This window comes from Bos mutus, chromosome 2 (assembly GCF_027580195.1).
Source record: "Bos mutus isolate GX-2022 chromosome 2, NWIPB_WYAK_1.1, whole genome shotgun sequence".
NCBI classification, from domain to species: domain Eukaryota; kingdom Metazoa; phylum Chordata; class Mammalia; order Artiodactyla; family Bovidae; genus Bos; species Bos mutus.
The window spans coordinates 67813128-67839124 of record NC_091618.1 but is presented as its reverse complement, the minus strand read 5'-3'; positions in this window follow the sequence as shown (position 1 = coordinate 67839124).

The following is a 25997-nucleotide window of genomic DNA, read 5'->3' as shown; positions in this document are numbered from 1 at the left end:
TCCTGAGTACACTTAGGGTTCAGGAATTCACATTTGGAAGGCTGGAATCACTGATGATTGTGGCATCATTGTTTACTGATATATTAGGAAATACTCCATTTTCTCAGAATGAAGGAAGAAATGAATGAATGACAACCATATGCTTTGTGTATTCAGAGGTGGTATCTCTTCCATCTCAAATTTCTAGATTTACATAGCCACAAAACACATGTGGAATGTACACAATCACCTTGACTCTCTTGCTGCCTTTGTTACCCTTCTTTCTACTGGGATCCTTCTGTGGAAGATACACCCTCTGCCATTGTGAGTGTTGACTCCCTCAACCGAGGACTGAGAATCCAGAACTGCAAAGGCTATTTTCCATTATCACAGTGCTTTCTAAGTTACAAAACCTTGAAGGCTATTTTATTTTGTTTTTAGGTGGTCAGTATCCAAGAGAGTCCTTTGGGCTCTGTGAGTTTTCAGGGCATGGAATCTTTTAAGTGTTGCTTTAATAACCTCAGTTTTTGCCTTTATGGCTGGTCAGGCAAAGATTCCCTCTCTTAATAGCTTCCTCACTCAGGTGCTACTCCTTCTTCACAATATTAATTGAGGGAATTTGCAATTTCCTTGATTCTGTCTTGTCGAAAAAAAAAAAAGAAAAAAAAAATTGAAACCACAGACAGACCAGTGCTATAGCCCTATGTAATTTCCGCAGATGGACCAGTGTTACAGCTCTGTGTCACAGCTCAGTTTTATTTAGAAAGTAAAGGAAAATACATCTTTGAAGCATGAGGGCAGGCCAACCCAAAAGATGCGAAGAGAAGCCCTGGGCTCAATTTTGGCTCCTCTTTTTATAGCCCTTTTTCTCCTCCCCTTGAGCCTGCCCTATGTAAATTGGGCTAGCCAGGAGGGCTGTTTGTTTTACCTGAGGTCCTCACTCCAGTCCTCAGACCTTCCTTTGTTCTATTTTCTCAGGCTTTTCCCTTCTTTATCTTTGAGCCACCGCCATTTTGGACTCCTTTTTCCTATTCTAACTACCTAACAATATTGAAAAACCCTGAAAATATAAGTAGAGCAAGTACTTGATTTTCTATTATTTAGGGAAGAGAGTGTCTATGTCTTTTAGAGAGGAATTCTTGTAATTCCTAGTGAAACTGAATTCCCCTAAAACCAAGTTTTTGGCCACATTTATAATTGACCTCTCTATCTAATACATGTCCCCTTCAAGATCGAGGAAAATCAAATGAAAGGGGGACTTGAAGTCAAGCAGGACTCTGTGAGAACCTCCTATGTCTCCCACGTATGAAGGCCTTTCTGTGTCCCCCATTTGTTTGTAAGAAAAGGGTTTCAGCCTTTTAGACCTTCCCTGAGTTCCAAAGGGTAGATTCAAACAGTTAATAATAGAGGAGTGAGGGAATGAAAACACACACACACACACACACACACAATAGTGTAGCCTGGGGCGTAGGCCAGATTCTTCTAGGAGGATGCACATAACAATTTGATGCATATATCTGAGCTCTTCTTGGAGAAGGAAATGGCAACCCACTCCAGTACTCTTGCCTGGAGAATCCCATGGATGGAGGATCCTGGTGGGCTACAGTCCACGGGGTCGCAAAGAGTCGGACATGACTGAGCGACTTCACTTTCACTTTCTGAGCTCTTCTACAGGAATAAAGGCCCCTACCCAAGTGGAGGATGGTGACTTCAAGCTGAGCACAGTGCCAGAACCCCAGACTGATTAGAACTAGAAAGTTGATGATTGGGATTCCTGGAACAACACGTCATTATCTTACCACCAACCAATCAGAGGAGTATTACATGCCCTGCATCCTTCCAACCCACCCACCTCCACCTCAGATTTTGCCTGCAGAAAATGTCTTCCCTGAAACTTATCAAGAAGTTTAGATTTTTAGAACATGAGTGACCCTGGCCTCCTTGTCTGATGCCTTATAATAATTGCTATACTTTCCTTCACCACAATTTGGTATCAGTAGATTGGCTTCATAGCAAGGAAGCAAGTGGATCCAAGTTTGGTTTGTTAACACTAGCTGAGAAAAGTATTTATTTCAATCATATATGATGTTTTCAGTGGCTTCCTATTACCAATATCTTATGAGGACTATAAAGGCCCTTTGTGAATTAGCCCGTCTTAATAGGATTAGAATTATGCTTTTGTTGTTCACTGCTCAGTCGTGACTGACTCTTTGTGACCCCATGGACTGAAGCAGGCCAGGCTTCCCTGTCCTTCACCATCTCCTGGAGCTTGCTCAAACTCATGTCCACTGAATTGAACATAGAATTGAGATGTACAATTAGAAAATAAGGGAGACAGTTAAGCTCAATTACTGTTTCTGAAAAGAAGATCTAATTTAAAAAAGCTTAAAAGAAGAGGAAAAAATATCTTAAAGTATAAGTATGTTGCCTGTTTAGTTATTAACTTAGCTCTGTCTTTTATTTTTATTTGCTTTGCTTTCATTTTTGATAATTTATAATTCAGGAGCATGATGTGCTTTGTATATACAACAAGGGGAAAAAAAAGAAAGCCACTCCTGATATAGGTGGTGGCAGAGAAATATTGAGAAGTGGAAATATGTACTTAAGAATGTTAGGTAGTTAGAATAGGAAAAAGGAGTCCAGAATGGTGGTGACTAAAAGACAAGGAAGGGAAAAGCCCGTGAAAATAGAACAAAGGAAGGTCTAAGGACCAGAGTGAGGACCTCAGGTAAAACAAACAGCACTCCTGGCTAGCCCAGTTTATATAGGGCAGGCTCAGGAGGAGGAGAAAAAACATTAAAATAGAGGAGCCAAAATTGGGTGAGGGGCTTCTCTTCGCATCTTTTGGGTCGGCATGCCCTCATGTCTCGAGGATGTATTTTCCTTTACTTTCTAAATAAAACTAAGTGTAACATGGATCTGTAACACTGGTCCATCCAAGGGCTATAACACTGGTCTGTCTGAGGGTTGTAACACTTGTCTATCGCTTCAAATTTTTGTTGCAATGAGACAGAACCGAGGAAATTACAAACTCCCCAGACAAGACTATAAATATGCAATTGTTTAAATTTGTGACCTACACAATTGATCTACAAATTCCATATAATTCAATGTAACATGAGTTTAATTTGACATGGATGCAGGCAGGATGTCAGCTTCCAGGGAGGCACTGGAGAGGAACCTGAGCAGTGTTAAAAGGTGATGAAAGAAAAGACACACTTTTTATTTTGTGTGAAGTTGTGAGTTCAGGTATTTGTGTTTGACAAAAGACAAGTTGTAAAGTAAATCCTTGTTCTTTCCAGTGACCTGAAGGCCAGCCAGTTATGCTTCACTTGTGCTTACTAGTTAAACCTTTTATCATCCAACCTGGGAAACTTGTGAGAACAGAGGGAGTGCTGTTAGTAATTACACCATGATAATGCTCCCAAACCTGGACTGTTTGGGGCATATTCTGTAAAGCTACCCTCCTTTCCTGGGCACCACTGCAGTGGATGATTATGAGACTTGAGCTTGAAGGCCTCAGGTTTACTTCCTTGTCAGTCATAATGAATTTAAGTGGGATGGATGAAATATGAGAGCATGCTACTACAATTTCATAATTTTTGACCTCATCAGATATAAAATATACTTTACAATAAATATTTTAATACTACTTTATAATCTTAATATATATTGAAAACTATAACCAGTCTATGCAAGTTGTTTTGAAAATAAATGTAATGTTCTTACTGAATTATGAGAGAAGAATAAAAGAAAGTAGTTCATAATAAAATAAGAAGTATGCCATAAGTAAATGTTTGGAATACCTTCACTACAAAGTAAAGTGAAGGAGTAAGATATTTGAAGAAAAAAATTTAAATTTAAGAAATGTAAGAAAATATTCAACTGGATACCATTACATTTTTGACTGACATTTAAAAATTATGGCCATATAAATGCATTTTTTTCTACACATAGAATCATATAATGGGATTCATTGCTTGGCAAATCAAATATCTTAGTGAAAGTGAAGTTGCTCCGTCATGTCCGACTCTTTGTGACTCCATGGACTGTAGCCTACCAGGCTCCTCCTTCCATGGGATTTTCCAGGCAAAAGTACTGGAATGGGCGGTCATTTCCTTCTCCAGGGGATCTTCCCAACCCAGGGGTTGAACCAGGGTCTCCTGCATTGCAGACAGACGCTTTACCATCTGAGCCACCAGGGAAGCAATATCATTAGTACTGCTATAATTACTGACATGATTTTCCAGATTAATGAGCAAAACTTTGTTAATATTCCTAAACATAAGGAGAAAACTTACCTTAATGTTCATGATGTTGTAGCCATGAAAATTTTCACATATACTAAATCCATGAAAAATATTTTCTGTTTATTTTACAATAGAGTCAGGATTTGGGCTCTGATATTTATAAATAGATTTTCTTCTACAGGAATGTCTGGGAGGACAGTCACATGTATGTATGGACTACAGCATGGAGTCTTTATACAAAGAAATCCTGCACATTGCAGAGAATCTAGACTGTCTGACCTTTGTCCATTGGATGCCCCTAGTTTGGTGACAATTAAAATTGATCCTGTATATTTTCAAAACACCCACCATCAGTCTCACAATTTATGAAGTGTTTTATTCTATGAAGTTTCCTTATTCTTTCTGATCATGAGGGAGGAGTGAGATCAATGATAGGATGTGATAAGAAGGGCACAAATCCTCTATGATCTTCTTTCCCAAATCCTACAACCCTAGCCTGATTATTAAAAAAAAAAAAAAGTTAGACAAATTTCAGCTAAGTAAGAGACTACAAAATCTTAACAGCACTCCTCAAAGCAGTCAAGGTCTTGAAGACTATAGAAAAACTGACACAGATTGGAGGAGAATAAAGGCTATATGATGACTAATGGAACATGGATCCCTGGATTTGACCCTGGAACAGGAAAAAAAAGTACTGGAAAAACTAGTGAAATCTAAATTAAACCTACATTTTGATAAATAGTAATGAATCAATACTTAGTTTTGACACATGGACAATAGCAATGTAAGATGATAACAGAAGAAACTAGAATTTTTTGTGGAATATATGGGAGCTTGCTATTCTATTTTTGTAATTGTTCTATGAACCTAAAATTATTCCAAAACAAAAGTTTATTTTAAAAAATAAATATGGTTTACACCTGATTTAGTAACAGCCTATGCTGCAAACTAACTAGCTAAAAGAAAAAAAAAAGAGGAAAAAAGAAAGCAAGGAAGCAAGAAAAGTGCCTCAGAACTATACATGAATATCATGAAAAATATTTTCCAAAATACATTGTAAAAGTATAATGCATCTAACTATGGGAGTTGACATTTATGTGGCATCAATAGAGCTCAAAGATGTAATCATTTCAGTAGAAATTGTCAGGGAGATTAGTACATTTAGAATTCCTTTGGTGGGAAAAAAAAAGAGCATTAAGTGACTAAGCATTTTGATGACTACCGTGAATGCAGAGCAACTGCGTCTTTAGTCTGTTATTATTGAATTATTTCTGCCATACTTAAGCCATACTTCAATAATCATGTTATAGTATTATTTTTTAGCTCCATATTGAAGTCAACTTTTAGCAGTGGAAATACAGGATAAAAAAAATGTGGAGGCACTTAAAAAACTTTACTGTTAGATATTAAAAAACTTCCCACCAAAAGTGTTGCACTGACTTCTACCCCTAGTTCTTTTTTTCTTCTTTTTCTTTTTTTTTTCCTACTCCTAGTTTTAAGACCACTGATATTAACTTAGATCTAAATGTGTATGAAATAGATCAAGCCAGTCTAGCTTATTGACATTCATTTTACTTATTATTTAAAACATGAATGTATATTGAACACATAGCTACTGACTTGAATTTATGTTTTAATTCAGCATTATATGCTTTTATTTTAATCTACTTAAATTAAAAATTGGGTATCTTATGTTCAACAAATAAAAGCTGTGCTCAAAATCTCCTTTTTTGGAAGTATAAATTTCTACTGCCTGCATATTCTTTAGTTTGCTAAACTCAAGTCTTTTCCTTTGAGCACTATCATTCTTTAATGATCTGAATTGTATTCCCTATTGGAAATCATTTCTAACTTCAGATCATATTGCCTGCCCCTTGCTTAATGTATCAATAACAATACATGGTTGCTCTTTCTGGGATTTATTTATAAAGCAATATCCTCTCCTTGGGGCAAATTTTCAGACAGACTTTTGGTTTCCTAGGTGAGAATATCTCTGATGATCTCAATTGGTTTTCATGTGAAATTAAGGGTTGTGATAACTACAAAACTCAATTGTATCACCTAACATTTGAAAATTACAAGCAGCACATCACTTTGAGAAAACAGAGATGCATGAATTATACAAACAATTTTAAATTGCTAGCTCCATGGAGATATTATGAAGAAATATCCCACAGGAAATTGATTTCATTTCCTTGTTTGCACACATATTTGTAAAGAATTGATGGCTTATAGAGGTCTTTCACATCAATTTTTTAATCTCATCTTTATAACCCTAAGAGATGCCAGTTTCTCTGTAGTTACACTATGGACAAATTTATTGTATGTGTTCTCTTAGAGAGAAGCAAAAGATTCAAGGAAAAGTCACAGTGAGACTATTAAAAAAAATCCTTAAAGACTCAGTGGACTACTGCTTTCCTAAAATAGCAAAATACCATCTGTCAGACAGAATTTGTGTGGGAAGAGAATAATAATTTTTCATTTACTACATACACCAGGAGAACTGATGATCTTCGTGAGGTCATGGGTACTTTTCTGGAATAGCTTCAATTTAAATTTTGTTTTGAAGATTGCTGTCAGGAGGCAGGTGGAGGCAGTCGATGTGTCATCATGATGCCAGCTGTTCACAGCTCACCAGAGTAAGAGAGAACACTGACCCTGTGAGACAGGGAAACTAGGCCAGAAGGCAAAGGCCAGGACTAGAGGTTGAGCAAACTTTCTTAAGGACAAATTTTAGGGATATTTTAGGGAAAATAAATAAATAAATAAACAGAGGGGAAAGAAATTGAGTGATGGATAAATTAGTTTATGTTTATCTTACTTTTTGAACTCTCTTCTGAACTCACAATACTAACAACATAGAGAGGTACAAATTGTTGATTACTTGTCCTTAGGGACCTCAGTTCAACAGCAAAAATACTGAATATAAATAACTAGCAAGGCAGTGGATTAGGTAATGGTGATTCTCAGATGAGTATGATATGCTCTGTATCCTTGAGGTACTCATAGCATCGTGAGGGAGCCAGGTAACCCAAGCAGGCAATTCCAAGGGAATTTATGAAGTACATGCACTTCTCTGGGGGCTCAGTGGTAAAGAATCTGCTTGCAATGCAGGAGACACGGGTTCGATCCCTAGGTCGAGAAGATCCCCTGGAGAAGGAAATGGCAACCCATTCCAGTATTCTTGCCTGGGGATTCCCATGGACAGAGGAGCCTGGTGGGTTGCAAAGAGCTGGACATGACTGAGCTACTAAATGACAACACTCATAGAATCGTATGTCTTGTGGGAGCATTGTGACCAGAAATTTTGGAGGATGTTTTCTCGAAGAGGTAATACCTGAACTGAATATGAAGGGCAAACATGATTAGAAATGTTTTAGTCAGAGTTTTCTGGGGAAAAAAACAATCAATAGGTTGTATATAGACATATAAGAATCAACCCTGATTATTCATTGGAAGGACTGATGCTAAAGCTGATGCTGCAATACCTTGCCCACCTGATGGAAAGAGCCTACTCATTGGAAAAGAGCCTGAGGCTGGGAAAGATTGAAGGCAGAAGGAGAAGGAGGGCTACAGAGGATGAGATGGTTGGATGGCATCATTGACTCAATGGACATGAAGTTGAGCAAGCTCTAGGGAAGAGTGAAGGAGAGGGAAGCCTGGCATGCCACAGTCCATGGGATTGGAAAGAATAAGACATGACTGAGGGACTGAACAAAAACAACCAAGACATATGAGTATATTTATTATTAAAATTGATTTATTATTTTAATTTAATTTATTATAAGAACACCATTGTGGAGGCCTAGAAATCATATCATCTGCTATCTGCAAGCTAGGGAATCGAGAAAACTGGTAATGGCCTATGAATCTGAGAGACCTGAATCTGAAATCCCCAGAACCAGGAGTGCTGATATTTGAGGAAAGGAGAAAGTGGGTGTATCAGTTGGAGCAGGGAAATCAAATTTGCCCCTCTTGCATTCTTGTGTGTGAATATATGTATGAATCATATTTTGGTTCTTGTTGCCTTTTAGTATGGCCATTGCAAAGTTTAGGCAGTTAATCCAGATTACCTCTATAGAATTTGTTTATATAATCTGAATTTTTATTTTTAATTTTATTTTAAAGCTTTTCTTCTTTTTTTCCCCTGTACTTTTTGTTGAGCTTTATTTCCAATTTCTGGATGTATTTAATATTAGAAAATTCCATAAAATTTTATGTGTGCAAATCAAATATCTGGCTTAAGCCATCACATAAGCAAAGATATTAGTGTTAGGCTGTACATTTTTGTTTCATTTACATCAGTATTTTCACATTATGAATTAATGTATGTGTGCTAAGTTGCTTCAGTTTTGTCTGACTCTTTGAGAAGCTATGGACTGTAGCCCGCCAGACTCCTCTGCCCATAGTATTATCCAGGCAAGGATATTGAAATGAGTTGCTATGCTCTCCTCCAGATCTTCCCACTCCAGGGATGAAACCCATGTCTCCTGTGTCTCCTGCATTGACAGGCAGATTCTTCACCATTGAGCCACCAGAAAAGCCCCATATTGGACCTGAAGTGAAGTGAAGTTGCTCAGTCATGTATAACTCTTTGTGACCCCATGGACTGTAGCTTACCAGGCTCCTCCGTCCATGGATTTTCCAGGCAAGAGTACTGGAGGTGTTTCCCTTTCCTTCTCCAGATGATCTTTCTGACCCAGGGACTGAACCGAGATCTCTCACATTGTAGACAGATGCTTTACCATCTGAGCCACCAGGGAAGTCCTGGTGGACCTACATCACCTAAAATTATGTCTCCTGCATTGGCAGGTAAGCTTTTTACCACTAGTGTCACCTGAGAAACTCTAAGAATTAATAATAGTTTGTTAAATAAATTTAATAGATTTAGAATAGAAGTTTCAAAAACAATATAGGACAAAAGTAATAGAATACAAAGTGTTTCACACATAATAAGGGTGAATAGATCCAGAATATTGTTTTAAAACATTTAAGTGTGTGTGTAGTGTGTGTATGTGTGTGCATATACTGAACAGCAATATATAGTATATTTCTTCTTATGGATCATTTTATCTATCTGTACCCAGTCAAGAAAACATACCAGTTACTTTATAAGGCAGAATTTTAAATTGTTTACTGGACATTTAGGAAGTGAAAAGGCAAAAACAATAACATATTGCTCAGCTGGATCTCCTATTGCTGAGCTGGAAGGAGACATCCCATGGGGTTACCCCCAGACTCAGAGAAGGAACACCAGCAGATGGTACTGGTGTCTCAAGAGGGCACCATGACATTGGATCTGCAAGTGTTGGAAAGACTGCTCACTGGAATCAGTTGTGGCTACTTGAGCAAAGTGCTTGGTGTTTGGGTGACACTTGAAAAGAACAAAAGGCAGCAACATGAAAGAGGAAGAAAATGAAAAAGATATTTCCAGTCAACCTCTGGTATAGCTCCTTTGAAGACTCTAAAAGGGGATCAGATAGCAAAAGATAAACATAATTTTCAGAGTCTCAGCCCTAGCAACACAAAGAAGCCTGTAAAATGCTGGAATCAAAGCTAAGAGATCTTACAGCTTAAGAATGGATACAGTTGTTTCAAAAGGTCCTCTCTGGATATTTTAAAAATTTCTCTTTCCTTCCACAAGATATGAGGCTACTTCTATAAGCTATACAATGAAAATAAGTGAAACAATCTTTAATTTTGAAGCAACTGTTTCAATCACATATATCTACTAAATATAACTAAACAGAAATAATTTAGCTGATGTCATCTTTTTCTCATAGTGTAGATGCCCTCAAATCATTGCTTTCTAAGTCATGTTGTTTTCCATTAGGAATGCTTTTGTCAAAATGAGAAAACAGAGGTAGAACTAAGTATTTGGAACAAACAACAAAAACAAAATAAGAACAAAAATAAAGTTGTGGAATCTGCCGTCTATAAAGGACTTGGAAAGTTGACAAACATTATGCTGAAAGTAGACAAAATAAAGAGACAAAGCTTAGGGCGAAATATAAAATCTGGTGATTAGAATATACTTGGGTTACAGCATTTGTGAACAAGAGTGTAAAAAAAAATAGTTAAATAAGCATAGTAATCAAGGAGTAAAATGGAAATGGTATTGTAGAAATTTTCTGGAACTGGGTCTAGGATCTAGTTTTTGCAGATGACAATTTACTCATTAAATCCTTCCTTTGATTAATTCCTTTTAGCATCAGGTGAGTGAACTGGATAGATAGTTAGTTTGTGAAGCAATGTTCTTTTGATTAATTCTTCTCTTAATTTTTCCTGCTCTATTATATTAGATAATAATTTCAAGTTATATACAAAATGAAAGATTATCAAGGACAGAGTTTTAAGGCAGCCAATATTTCTATTTCTAGGTCCATTTCATAAATGAGTTTTCCTCACACTTACAAGGTCACCTTTATAGATAACTGTGAATAGATCCAATGTAAATGCTATAAAATTTCTTTAAATGACTGATTGAAATGGCAGATAAAGTTAAAGAAAGTCTGGAGCACTCCTCTGGAATATTACCAATTATTGATCCTTGAGCTTGTCCAGTTGGTGAGTGCTCTAAGTCCAGCCTGGTTGTATATAATTTGGAAAGTTAATTATAAATGAAAAGAAAAAAGGTTGGTATTGACATGGGAGGTAAAAACCATAGGTGAAAAAGGTATGCTTTGGGTAAACATGCAGGTGGAGATCAGTTCAGTTCAGTTCCGTCCCTCAGTTGTGTCCGACTTTTGCGACCCCATGAATCGCAGCACGCCAGGCCTCCCTGTCCATCACAAACTCCCAGAGTTCACTCAAACTCATGTCTATCGCATCAGTGAAGCCATCCAGCCATCTCATCCTCTGCCATCCCCTTCTCCTCCTGCCCTCAATCCCTAACAGCATCAGAGTCTTTTCCAATAAGTCAACTCTTCACATGAGGTGGCCAAACTACTGGAGTTTCAGCTTTAGAATCATTCCTTCCAAAGAAATCTCAGGGCTGATCTCCTTCAGAATGGACTGGTTGGATCTCCTTGCAGTCCAAGGGACTCTCAAGAGTCTTCTCCAACACCATAGTTCAAAAGCATCAATTCTTCGGCTTTCAGCTTTCTTCACAGTCCAACTCTTACATCTATACATGACCACTGGAAAAACCATAGCCTTGACTAGACGGACCTTTGTTGGCAAAGTAATGTCTCTGCTTTTGAATATGCTATCTAGGTTGGTCATAACTTTCCTTCCAAGGAGTAAGTGTCTTTTAATTCATGGCTGCAATCACCATCTGCAGTGATTTTGAGCCCAGAAAAATTAAGTCTGACACTGTTTCCACTGTTTCCCCATCTATTTGCCATGAAGTGAAGGGACCAGATGCCATGATCTTAGTTTTCTGAATGTTGAGCTTTAAGCCAACTGTTTCACTCTCCACTTTCACTTTCATCAAGAGGCTTTTGAGTTCCTCTTCACTTTCTGCCATAAGGGTAGTGTCATCTGCATACCTGAGGTTATTGATATTTCTCCCAGCAATCTTGATTCCAGCTTGTGCTTTTGCAGCCCAGTGTTTCTCTGATGGACTCTGCATATAAGTTAAATAAGCAGGGTGACAATATACAGCCTTGACGTACTCCTTTTCCTATTGGGAACCAGTCTGTTGTTCCATGTCTAGTTCTAACTGTTGCTTCTGATCTGCATATAGGTTTCTCAAGAGGCAGGTCTGGTGGTCTGGTATTCCCATCTCTTTCAGAATTTTCCACAGTTTATTGTGATCCACACAGTCAAAGGCTTTGGCATAGTCAATAAAGCAGAAATAGATGTTTTTCTGGAACTTTCTTGCTTTTTCGATGATCCAGTGGATGTTGGCAATTTGATATCTGGTTCCTCTGCCTTTTCTAAAACCAACTTGAACATCTGGAAGCTCACGGTTCATGTATTGCTGAGGCCTGACTTGGAGAATTTTGAGCATTACTTTACTAGCGTGTGAGATGAGTGTAATTGTGTGGTAGTTTGAGCATTCTTTGGCATTGCCTTTCTTTGGGATTGGAATGAAAACTGACTTTTTCCAGTCCTGTGGCCACTGCTGAGTTTTCCATATTTGCTGGCATATTGAGTGCAGCACTTTCACAGCATCATCTTTCAGGATTTGAAATAGCTCAACTGAAATTCCATAACATCCACTAGCTTTGTTCATAGTGATGCTTTCTAAGGCCCACTTGACTTCACATTCCAGGATGTCTGGCTCTAGGTGAGTGATCACACCATTGTGATTATCTTGGTCATGAAGAACTTTTTTGTACAGTTCTTCTGTGTATTCTTGCCACCTCTTCTTAATATCTTCTGCTCCTGTTAGGTCTATACCATTTCTGTCCTTTATTGAGCCCATCTTTGCATGAAATGTTCCCTTGGTATCTCTAATTTTCTTGAAGAGATCTCTAGTCTTTCCCATTCTATTGTTTTCCTCTATTTCTTTGCATTGATAGCTGAGGAAGGCTTTCTTATCTCTTGTTGCTGTTCTTTGGAACTCTGCATTCAGATGCTTAAATCTTCTTTTCTCCTTTGCTTTTCATTTCTCTTCTTTTCATAGCTATTTGTAAGGCCTCCCCAGACAGCCATTTTGCCTTTTTGCATTTCTTTTCCATGGGATGGTCTTGATCCCTGTCTCCTGTACAATGTCACGAACCTCATTCCATAGTTCATCAGGCACTCTATCTATCAGATCCAGTCCCTTAAATCTATTTCTCATTTCCACTTTATAATCATAAGGGATTTGATTTAGGTCATATGAATGATCTATTGGTTTTCCCTACTTTCTTCAATTTAAGTCTGAATTTGGCAATAAGGAGTTAAGTTCAATAAAATGTCAGCTGAAAGGGTTTTCCCATTTTTCCATTGAATTACAAATTATCCTCTAGAAATTGGTGGTTCATTCTCTCTCATTGACTAGATTATGTAACCAGAAAGAAAGTGAATTGCTTGTGAAAATATACACCAGTGTCACTTTAAAACCTAGTAGAAAGCCTAGGGAATTTTGGGAGGTCTGAATAGTTAGGCAATAGTTATGTTTTGTTTTAGTACCATGGGGAAGTCTATTTTGCTTTAAAAAAGAAAAAGCCTAACTTTGATGAGGGTATTTGGTGCTATCAAGATAATATATCATCTTACACCTAGAGAAGTCTTCTCTGAAAATTAAGGAAATATCTCAGAAGTAAATACTTGGGTGGGCTTCTCATTTGATTCAGTGATAAAGAATCTGCCTGCCAATGCAGGAGGTACACGAGGTGCTGGTTTGATCCCTGGTCAGGAAGTTCCCCTGGAGGAAGAAATGGCAATCCACTCCAGTATTCTTCCCTGGAGAATCCCATGGACAGATGTGCCTGGCAGGCTACAGTCCATACGACTGAGTACTCAAGCAAATACTAGGGCTGTCAGTGTTTTCTGTAGAGCTTCTGATTCCCACAGATGTTCTTGGCACCAAAGTAGACTTCCTATGTCTAGTTAATAAACTCTTCCATACTGTGGTAAGGATTCCCCTGTAGCTCAAATGGTAAAGAATTTACCTGCAATGCAGGAGACCAGGGTTTGATCCCTGGTTTGGGAAGATCCTCTGGAGAAGGGAACCGCAATTCACTGCAATAATATTGCCCAGAGAATTCCATGGACAGGGAAGTCTGGTGGGCTATAGTCCATGGGGTCACAAGGAGTCGGACACTACTGAGAGACTAACACACATACACATACACCATACTGTGGTAGGGCTTTCCAAGATTTTTTTTTAAGATCGGTTCAGTTCAGTTCAGTTTAGTTGCTCAGTCGTGTCTGACTCTTTGCGACCCCATGAATTGCAGCATGCCAGGCCTCCTTGTCCATCACCAACTCCTGGAGTTCACTCAAACTCACGTCCATCGAGTCGGTGATGCCATCCAGCCATCTCATCCTCTGTTGTCCCCTTCTCCTCCTGCTGCCAATGCCTCCCAGCATCAGAATCTTTCCCAATGAGTCAACTCTTCGCATGAGGTGGCCAAAGTACTGGAGCTTCAGCTTTAATATAATTCCTTCCAAAGAACACCCAGGACTGATTTCCTTTAGGATGGACTGGTTAGATCTCCTTGCAGTCCAAGGGACTCGCAAGAGTCTTCTCCAACACCACAGTTTAAAAGCATCAATTCTTCGGCGCTCAGCTTTCTTCACAGTCCAATTCTCACATCCATACATGACCACAGGAAAAACCATAACCTTGACTAGACAAACCTTTGTTGGCAAAGTAATGTCTCTGCTTTTGAATATGCTATCTAGACTGAATATACTATCATAGACTTATCTAGGTTGGTCATAACTTTCCTTTCAAGGAGTAAGCGTCTTTTAATTTCATGGCTGCAATCACCATCTGCCGTGATTTTGGAGTCCCAAAAAATAAAATCTGACACTGTTTCTACTGTTTCCCCATATATTAGATATTAATTAAAACAGTGAACAGATTTTACTCAATAACTACTGAAAGAGGAAGAGAACTGACCTCTACTCTTATTTCACAGACATGACTGGACACTTTAAAGGAATAACAAGGGAATAGGGGAGAGGAACCAGTAGGGGCTCAAGTCAAGTCAGAAAAGTGAAAAAGTAAAAGTGTTGTTCAGTGTAAAATAAAGCCATTTGGGTCTGCTTGAAGTGAAGTGAAGTATTAGTTGCTCAGTCGTGTCCTTGTGACCCTATGGACTGTAGCCCACCAGGTTCCTCTGTCCACAGAATTCTTCGGGCAAGAATACTGGAGTGGATTGCCAGTTCCTTCTCTAGGGGGTCTTCCCAACCCAGAGATTGAACCTGGATCTCCTACAGTGCAGGCATATTCTTTACCATCTGAGCCACCATGGAAACTTAAAAAGCGAAGTGAAAGTTCCTCAGTTGTGTTCGACCCTTTGCAAGCCCATGGACTGCAGTCTTCCAGTCTCCTCTGTCCATGGAGTTCTCCAAGCCAGAATATTGGAGTGAGTAGCTGTTCCCTTCTCCAGGGGATCTTCCCAACCCAGGGATCAAACCCATGTCTCCCATATTGCAGGCAGTTTCTTTACCGTCTGAGGCCCCGGGCAAACTTAGGTAGCGATATTGAATTTAGGGTTCTACCAGTTCACAGAGACTGAGATAAGACAGAAACCCTATGCTTCACGGAGATTGAGACAGAAACCTTATACTGTAAAATGTATGATGATTACATTTTAAAGTGATGATGATTACATTTTAAAGTGATAACTTTCAGGTCCTTGAGAGAGAGATTCCTGATTTGTAGGTGATTCATGTGTGTCTCGGAGAAGGCAATGGCACTCCACTCCAGTACTCTTGCCTGGAAAATCCCATGGACGGAGGAGCCTGGTAGGCTGCAGTCCATGGGGTCGCTAGGAGTCAGACACGACTGAGCGACTTCACTTTCACTTTTCACTTTCATGCATTGGAGAAGGAAATGGCCACCCACTCCAGTGTTCTTGCCTGGAGAATCCCAGGGATGGGGGAGCCTGGTGGGCTGTCGTCTATGGGGTCGCACAGAGTTGGACACGACTGAAGTGACTTAGCATAGCATGTATATCTCAAAAGGACAGAGGAAGGATCCATGATTGTGAGCACATTTTAGTAAATAGTCTAACAAAATAATATAGGAGGACTACTGTCATATGTTTATTGAAACGAACAGTAAATACTTTTGATTGTCGTAGGATTTTCCAGACAGAAACTCAAAGTTGGTGTTGGTCATCTCAGGGATATGGCTTATGATACTGAAAGTCACGCTATAGTTTGGTCAGGTTTCTTACTCTTAATACAGGGATTTGGATACAATCTTTAAGTGCCAAGAATTCTTGCAATTTTCCTTCCAGGGCCAAGGAAAAGTGTTTTGGAGGGACCCTAGGATCTGTCTCATAGAGCTTTATTTCAAACTTGGGCATTAAAAACAAATATGTTTATGTGAGTAGTTTATACTGAATATCTGAATTAAAAATGCTTCTGGGTGTGGGAACAGAGGACCACACATGTAAGATATTAGATCTGAAGTTTCATTTTCTCCAAATGCAAAGTTAAGTTTCTCATACATAGTAGAAATCATTGTTCTTATCTGGCTGGATGTTTTATGAAATTCAGCCTTTGGAAAGAGAGAAATTTAGTTTACTACTACTAATTTATAGACTCTTGGAAATATATATCTGGTGCTATGGAGGATGGCCCATGAGATGAGAGTAATGATTATAGAAGTACAGAGGACAAAGGAGATGGATGCACTGTGAAAGACTATCCATGTATTGTACCTAGAGTCACTGAACTTGCATTAGAGTAAATTTGCTTCTTATCTTTGGGTCAGGGATGATATTTATAGTTTCTGAAGATATCAGAATACCAAAATTCATTAAAAAGCCTGGACAACTATTTTTTCAATTGTTACTCATAGATTCATTTTTGATATTATAATGGAATTTTAAAAAATGACATCTTGGTCAAGATAGTCTGTATTTCCATTGCAGTGAAACCTATTTATTATTTTCCTTTTTTATTATTTCTGGTCCTGAAATTTAGGAATTTGATTTAAAAGTTTCTAGAAAAGCATTAAATTATCTAAAGTATAGTGAATAAAGTTGTGCTGGAACAACACAGGACTAGTATTAAAACATCTTTTTAAGTGATTAGGCTGGTTGAGTAAAAGAAATGGATTGTCTACCATTTCTCCATATTTAATACTGGGTTATCTATTCTGGCTGGACTACCTCTGAGGGTTGTCATGCATGAACCTAGATCCTAGATGCCAAAGGGAAAAAGATGATCTCATAATTATAAACTGAATCATAGCCCATATGAGGCAGATGTCTCTGTTGCTTGGACAACTCTTCTTTCATAGACTTTCAAATAGCTCATGGAAATTCCTGCGGGGACTCTTTATGAAGACCTTCCACTGATTCCTTTCTTTTGCCAAGACGATGATCCCACCATCTATTTCTCATAGGATAAATAGTAAAAAAGATCACCTTGTGAATTTTGACAAATTTCTTCTGTCTTTCTTGAAATACATCTGAAATTGAACTCTACACTAACCTATCAACTTACTCTTAACTTAGGGCAGTCACCCAAGGATTAATGTGTGTGTGTGGGGGGAGTGCAGCGGGGAGAGGGATCGGGAAATGATGAGAAATGTAAGAAGGAAAGAGCAACTGTGCAAGTTTTTCATGTTCAAAGCTGTAAATTTCTCCTGTGAAATGTCAGCGTGTGGTTTCAAGGATGAATTTTAATAAGTTAGCAGCATTCTCAATAAAAGATAATGTTCTCAGTCAAAAGGGTGTAGTAATTCCCTCCAAACTGTTCATTTCTCTTGAATAAAGTTTGGGCAGGAGAAGGTACAGTATATATCTATACGTTAAAACAAATTTTATTCTGCCCAAAAGGGCTGGGGATCAAATCATTCTGATATGTGCCAGACAGTACATATCAACTTAGTAAGTTGCAACTCTACCATGGAAACCAGAGTTAAGTGAGGTTTACAAGATTCTAGTTCTGATGTAACTCTTTTAGAGATTTGGCCACATTCCCATGACTTGCACCTTCACCTTTCTATCATCTCAAGCAATGATGCTTGACAACTTCTTCAAATTCTGTGTGGACTCTGAGATCCCCTGTGGTCTCCTTCATGAGGTCTTTAGCTGTTCAGACTTTCAGTTGCTGTTACACTTCAATCCGAAATGATCCTTTCATGTGTTAATTTTTGATTCAATGTGAGAGTATACACAAACAGGCTTCAGGTATATACAATTCAAGATGATTTTTATTAATACAATATATACAATCAGCTAATTCTTCAGCAAACTGTAATTCTGTACTTCTCAAGGTCCGTTCCTTGAAATTTTCCTCATAGGATGTTCATAAGTGTTTCATAGGGAGTAACATTAAAAATTAAATAGACTTTTTAAAATATTACAGGTTATCTCAGTATTTAATATGCTACTAAGCATATAACTATACCAGATGGGAAATAGTCAATAGATCGATAAATAATATCTAATAGTCCAATTCATAAATTTCATGGCTACAAAATTTCTTTTTTTTCTGGAAAATTTGGAGTGACCTTTTTTTTCTTTCTCTCTGGAGCACATTTTGATATATGTTGGAGTCTCTTTGCCAACAGTGAGCACATGTGCTATCATTTCACTCATTACACCTAGGTTCCCAATTAAGTTTCAAGTAATTAGGGAACTAAGGCTTCCCTGGTGGCTCAGATGGTAAAGAATCTGCCTATAATGCAGGAGACCTGGGTTTGATCTGTGGGTCGGGAATATCCACTGGAAAAGGGAATGGCAACCCATTTCAGTATTCTTGCCGGGAGAACTCCATGGACAGAGGAGCCTGGTGGGCTACAGTCTGTGGTGTCACAAACAGTCAGACATTACTGAGCAACTAACATTTTCACTCAGGGAGTTCCCTGAGGGAAATGAGATTACATATATGTACAATGTTCTCAGTTTAAAAAGTTATACATATAGACCTAGTAAATCTGTGCGGCTTTCCTACATGGTCTTTAGTATTTTTTGCCATTACATGGTTAGAGAAACTCAATTCAAGGAATAATTTGTCCAAGACTGTACAACTAAGAGTTGTACAATATTGGATATAGTTGTCAATATTTGAACATAATCACAATTCATGAAATGTTCAGTACTTCCACTTACTTTATTCCTTGTATTATTTGTATCCCATAAACAGTCAGGTGGAACTTTAGTGATTGTTGATGTTTTATATAAAGGGTTAGGTAATTAACCCTCTTAAGTGAGTTAACCTGGACAAATCTCCACAGGAATTTTGCAATTGCTTTATAACTATCAATTTTGTAATAAAAATAACTCATATCATGGCATTATTTACCATTTTGATATTTAGAGGCAACAACAGGCACAAAACATTTCCTGGGAATTAATGACCATCTAAAGTAAACTGTCCTCAACTCTGCCTTAGACCATCAACTTCTCCCTATTTGTCATTAATTCCTTAAAAATACCACATATTTGAATTTTTATTTCTTGAACATAGCACTTTGACTGTTGGGTGAGCACAGTAAAGGAATTCATTATTAAATCTTTTCATTTTTTTTGTCTCCTTATTTGTATAAGAATCAAAAGATGTCAAATTGCAAGCTCAGTCCTAATGACTAGATACTTGAAAAACATATTATTATTGATGTTTAGGATATTAACTCATCCTAAGCATTTCCCCTAAAACTTGTACTGCAGAAAAAAAATCTTTTATTGCTCTATCAATAGCCAGGTGATATGAATTTCTTCCTCATAAATGCTACAACTTTTCTCCAATATAGAGAGTACAAGGCTATACTTATCCTCCAAATAATAGTGTATCTTGGAATATTTGTTTTGATAAATGTTAGTACAAATTTATGGTCACAAATGTGGAATCTTTTTCAGCAAAAGACAGATGCCCTTTGTGACCTAGTTGGTTTCCTGTGGCAAGCTGTATTTGATTTGTGGCCCTTCATCATTTTGTGAATTGTCTGAGTGTCTCAGAGAGTTTACAGTACTCTATAAACTCAGGGAGATAAGGTGACAAGGGAAATATCAAGTCTTCATTTCTGGAGGCTGTTGACTCAGAGCTGAATATACTAATCTGGTAAAAATTATAGTCTGATGAACACTTTCTTGCTTATCTTTGAGAAAATCACTAAATAGAGAGATCTGTTAAGTGATGCCTTATTTGACATAGACAGTTTATCTTTATGATCTGGTTTTCCATATTATCTTTTTCATTCTAAATTGTTGGCTTACCTTTTTGTATCACTACAAATATCACAAGGCACAAAAAGTCTGTGATGACTCCTCTAATTTCCCACAGATGAGATGTGTTTTTATTGGAAAAAAAAATACTGTTAAATGAACTCAGTTCATTGACTTCTATTCAGAAGCACCTAACTAATAATATCTTGCTCTCGCTTTCCATTTCATTGTTTATATAACCTTTGGCATTTAATATGAGAAGACTAGTGCCTCATAGAAGGGAAGAAAAGACTTCTGACTTTAATCCATTTTAAATTCTGCTATTTACCACCCCCTTTGATATTGTTCTTTCTTATGTAAAATATATTCTATTACTTATCTAAACAATAGGACTGCCACTCTTCATACAACTTGGCTTCTGGCTTGCTTTGCAATTTGTGGTGAACAAACAGTAAATTCGAGGTATTTAATTAGTTTGAATGTTGACTTCAATGTACAGATGCCAAGAGTTTTTTTTTTCAATATTGAAAAAAAAGAGAATACTTGCTGACAATGTACCACTTGATTAATATATTTGAAACAAACATAATATTATTTGAGAATTTTACTTTGTCTGCAATACGCTATGAAGGGTATGACAAGTAGCTTGTTAGGCAGTGTGTTATTATCAAGGGTTTCCAATCCTTTGATCAGATTAAGGCTGTTAAGATTTCATGCAATGAAAGTTGTTAGGGTTCCTAGAAATAAATGAATGTGACCAAGGCATAACCACACTCAGAATTTCAGCTGGATTTGGAATAATACACATACTCTGGGGATGGAAAATTGGAAAATTGGTGTGGACTAGGGAAATAACATTCACTGCCATTTAGGGCACAGACTTTATCTTGCCAAAAAAGTAGACACAATATGTTGGGAAACTGGAATCTCACAGTGGTAAAGAGTTTGGGGTGGTACCCCAGATAGCATGGATAAATCTACTAATTAGTGAGGCAGAAGTTGAAGAAACTTTTTCTTATTAGGCTCACCAACTGGGATCCACGGATGACCTTTGTGTGTTTATTCAAATGAGAGATTATTATTTTAGTTGTGTAATTATGGACAAGTTTAACTTCTCTGTACCTCCATTTCTTCTTTTTTTTAATACAAACTGGGAATAATAGGAGTATTTATATCATAAGTTTATTGTAAAAGTAAATTGGATTTTATATGTAAAACCTTTAAAATGATGTCTGGAAGATAGTAAATCAGTTGTAGTTGCTATTTATATTGCATTATTATTCTATGTGGAACTGATTTTTGCTAGAAGAAAAAGATAGTAAGACAAGGACTTTTAATTTAACAACTTGGACAAAGGAAATGGCAACCCACTCCAGTACTCTTGCCTGGAAAATCCCATGGACGGAGAAGCCTGGTTGGCTACAGTCGATGGGGTCACAAAGAGTCAGACACGACTGAGCGACTTCATTTCACTTCACTTCACAATGAAAATAGATAAGAAGTAATAAGTGAATTATTTTTCTCTGTGTAAAAGAAGCTTTGTAAAATTTTCCTGAACTCAAAAATTGGTGGATACATTACCAAACTGAGTGGCTAACTTAATTTTTTTTTTTTTTAATTCTTTTTCACACTCTGACTTATACCCTACCTGCTCCCATACTCTATAAATCAATTCAGAGCATCTGGATGGTTGTCCTTCTCTCGACTCCAGGGTATTTTGTAATCCAGGGTGACTTCGTATTGGAGACTTAATTTTTTTTTTTAATTCTCTTTCACACTTTGACTTATACCCTACCTGCTCCCATACTCTATAAATCAATTCAGAGCATCTGGATGGTTGTCCTTCTCTCGACTCCAAGGTATTTTGTAATCCAGGGTGACTTCGTATTGGAGTATAACTTATCTTATGTTCCTGACTTCCTTAGCTCCAATGACCCACATCTCAACTTTATTTGATCATCCATTCCAACATCTTTGCTTTGTCATCATGGACTCCTCTAAAACTGAAATCTTGAATGAAAATATCTTTGTTTCTGACTGTAACCCCATTCTCCCAATCTTCCTCTGCCTTTACCAACTCACTTCTTTGACTTCCCTGAGACCTGTTCTATCTTCCATTCTGCCACTTCTGACTCTTCTTCTTTTGTCTCATGACACTTCGGTCACATTCACCTGGGACACTCCAAAATAAAGATGGTTCTCACATTCTACCTTTTCTCCTTTATTCTTATAGGAGCTCCTAAGCAAGAGTGAGGACAATCTTCTGACCACTCAGTTTTGTGACCTTATATAATTCTGCTGCTGAGTCCCACTGGGCACTCAGTACTGCACAGTAATTTTCTATAGTGATGATTTCATATCAGCTCTTTTCTAGTCCTTATCCCATGTTCTTCTTCTAACCCATTACATTCCTATATATAAACAACATAATTCTGAAGACAGAATCTTATTTACTCCTGCAGAAAATATTTCCATATACACATGTATGTGTATTTGTGCATATATATGTATTATATAATGCTCAGATCCATGGAAAGTACACAGTCAATGCCATATAAGTATTAGTGTTTTTATCATCACTGTACTCACCAGCAGGTGAAAGTCCTTCTGCTTCCACCTGCACAATCTTCTTTGTCTCTTCCCACTGTCAAAAAGGAAAATAGACAACACATTCCTGTCCAAGGTGATCTTTTCTTGTATTATGGACCCATGTAGATTTTCGGTGACCAATTTTTCACTCTATCCTCAATTTTCCTTCTTTAATGGCCTTTTCCATCATTTCAACGTATTTGGACCCCCTCTACAGCTTCCCTGATAGCTCAGTTGGTAAGGAATCCACCTGCAATGCAGGGTACCCTGGTTTGATTTCTTGGTCAGGAAGATCTGCTGGAGAAGGGATAGGCTACCCGTTCCAGTATTCTTGGGCTTCCCTTGTGGCTCAGCCAGTAAGGAATCCACCTGCAATGTTGGAGACCTGGGTTCACTGGATTGGGAAGATCACTGGGCTGGGAAGATCCCCTGGAGGAGGGAAAGGCTACCCACTCTGGTATTCTGGCCTGGAGAATTCCATGTCCAAACATAAGCCTTTGATCCTATGATATCTTTTCTTTCCTTTCAAGGGCTACAAAAAGGAAGAAAAAAAATGTTATAGAAAAGGAGCTTTATTAAAGCTTTTTTGACCTTGTGCATTTCTACCTTCTCTTTCACCATATGTTTCTCAACCCACAACAATCTAGTTTTTGCTCTAACACTTCACAAAACTGCCACACAAAGGGTATTCTTACTCAGTTTCTTACAAATTCCTATGAATACCTTTCATTTTTAAAATTGTGCAATTCATTCTTCTGAAAACTCTTTTTTGGGGTAGCTGGTATTAAGTCCAACTCTCCAGTAGTACATTCATGATATCACTTTTTGCTTCCTCTTATTTCTTTGCTGGAAATGTTGATGTTCTTCCCAATTCTCATCTCCAGAGGTGTGATTTCATTTACATCTGGAGCTGTGAGAACTGTGTTTCATTTTTAATCTCTGTTTATTTCCCTAAATTAGTTTTAGACTGATAGAGCCAACTACTTACTGCATATGTAGCAAACCCAGAATATGAATCTAGAAATCATCATGTCTTACTGGCCTACCCAAAATGTATCTACTTTCTGTAATCACTATGGTAGTTAGTACCATACAACTATTAATTAAAGAAATAAAAAAATTTGCCAGTCCATATTAAATCTGCCTTTTCAGATTGGAGAAATTCAATTTATTCTCCAAATTGAATAAATCCACTTAATGATTTTTAAAATTATACTTTCAAAATCTCTATTAAGTTTATTTTATTCTCTGTTACTGCTACCAATATACATTTTGAGAGCCAGGTTTTCCTTGGTCCAAACCATTCTCCACACTAACTCCGCAATGATTGCTCTGAAAGACAATCACGACAGCAGCAGACATTTGTGTCAGGTCTCTGCTTGAGGTCCTAGTAAGTAGTGAGCAATTTCCTTGAATTACATTTACTTATACTAACCTTTCCTGTTTCCCTTTTAAATCTTCGGTTTGTTGGTGAAAACGAAATAGCCACCCATGCAAGGTAATTGAATTGTCAGGAAACCACCATCTCTCCTCAAAATTATGACCTTTTTGAACTTAACTTACAATGGCAGGTAATCCCAGAATAAAAAACTAAATAATTTCATTTATTAAACACAAATTTGTACTAACAGATATGATGCCATTTTGAAAATGTAAAACTGATGAGTTTATAACATGCCAAGGGAGATTATATTTAGCATAGCTAATTTCTTATTATTTTTAATATTTATTAATTAAAACTATTATTGTGATTTTAGAGTCAATACACCAAAACTGGCAATTTGATTATACTATTTACAAGTTAACTTAAAAAGGTGGGCTAGCCAATATATAATGAATCATGCATCTCTGGTTAGAGCAGCATTTTTACTCTAGTTGAAATTCTAGCTAACCAATATATACTATTTAATAAATGAGAGCTGTATGAATGTTTATGTTCAATATGTTTTCTGTAGGCTGCATACAAGAAGTTGTTTTCAAGATGGCTGTTTAAATCTGCCTGAGTTGTTTCCTGCCTACTACCACCACACTTTTATTTATGATCATTCCTTGTCATTAATTCATGCCTACAATTTAATATTTATTTGTTGATAATGCACTAAAAAGTTTCCTTAAGATAGACTGCAACATTTCAACATTATGTTCTAATAAATGCCTTCATACAAACATCAGTGTTTATGAGACATAAATTAGAAAACGTTGTTTTGTTTTGCACTATTTTAGTTTATTTGCATTTGCCTTTTCCAGTAATATAATATGCTTCTAAGAATTTGATTTCAGGACTATCAAAAAAAAGTTCTGACATTTTATTACGGATTTAAGTGAACTCAGGTTTCTTGAGTATAATTATAAAGACTAATTTACATAAAGCTGACTAGTATAAACTGAATATTGAGATTGTTAAATTTTTACAGCCCAGTTTTGGCAACTCAACACTTTATAAAGACAGCTCAAATTTGTTTAACTTCAATTAATTATTCTGTCATTCAAAAATTTGCTTAACATTTATAACTAGTAGAAGGGCTAAGTTATGACTATCACAAAGCTAGGCATTTTTGCCTTCATGGGCCCCTTTCTGTATAAAAAATATTAACAATTATATTTTGCAATCGCATTGGTATAACAATAAATATAACCTAGGCTCCAATTGCTATTATATCTCCATTATAACTAGTATACTATTTACCTTTTCTTCTGGTTTAAAAGAAATTAAAATTGAGTCATTTTTGTGGGTCCCTAAAAATGTCATGGACTCTGTGCCTTCAGTCCCTAATGGATAAGCCAGTGAGTCAAACTAACAATTCTTGTTTTGAATTTTTTCTCCATTCCTCACCCTCCTGCTCAGATTGTTGATTGAACATAAACTTTTGAATAACAAGCAGAGACAATTCATCTTGGTTTATTGGCAACTTACTCCTTTTAAGTCATAATCTATAAAAATTGTTAGGTTAGTGAGGGCAAAAAGAAACTAACACTAATTCTGTGTTCAGAATTTAAGTGATAGGCAAGTGTCACAGTAAAACATACCTCTCAGTTAAGATTTTGGTTGAAAAACCAACAAAAACGTCCTTTGTTAAGGGGTGAAAGAGTTATATTTTATTTAAAAATGCTCTGATTTATTCTCTATAATCAAAATCTGTAATAAAAGGAAAGAAGTCTACTAATCGATTTGGCATTATGATGATGATAAGAATAATCACAATGTATTGTTGAAATTCTGATGGAAGGAATTAAAGAAGCTAAGCTCTTTTAGATGCATTGGCACAGACTATGAAACTTAATGACCTGTTAGTTCTTTCCTAATTTATTTGCTGCATTGGCAAACTTTGGATAACACAGAAAAATATAAAATGCATCAGAAAAATATAAAATGTATTGATCTCCCTCTACTTCAGATGCTTCCTGTCAGGTAGTTTACAAATGAATAATAAAATGATTGTCAACTCAT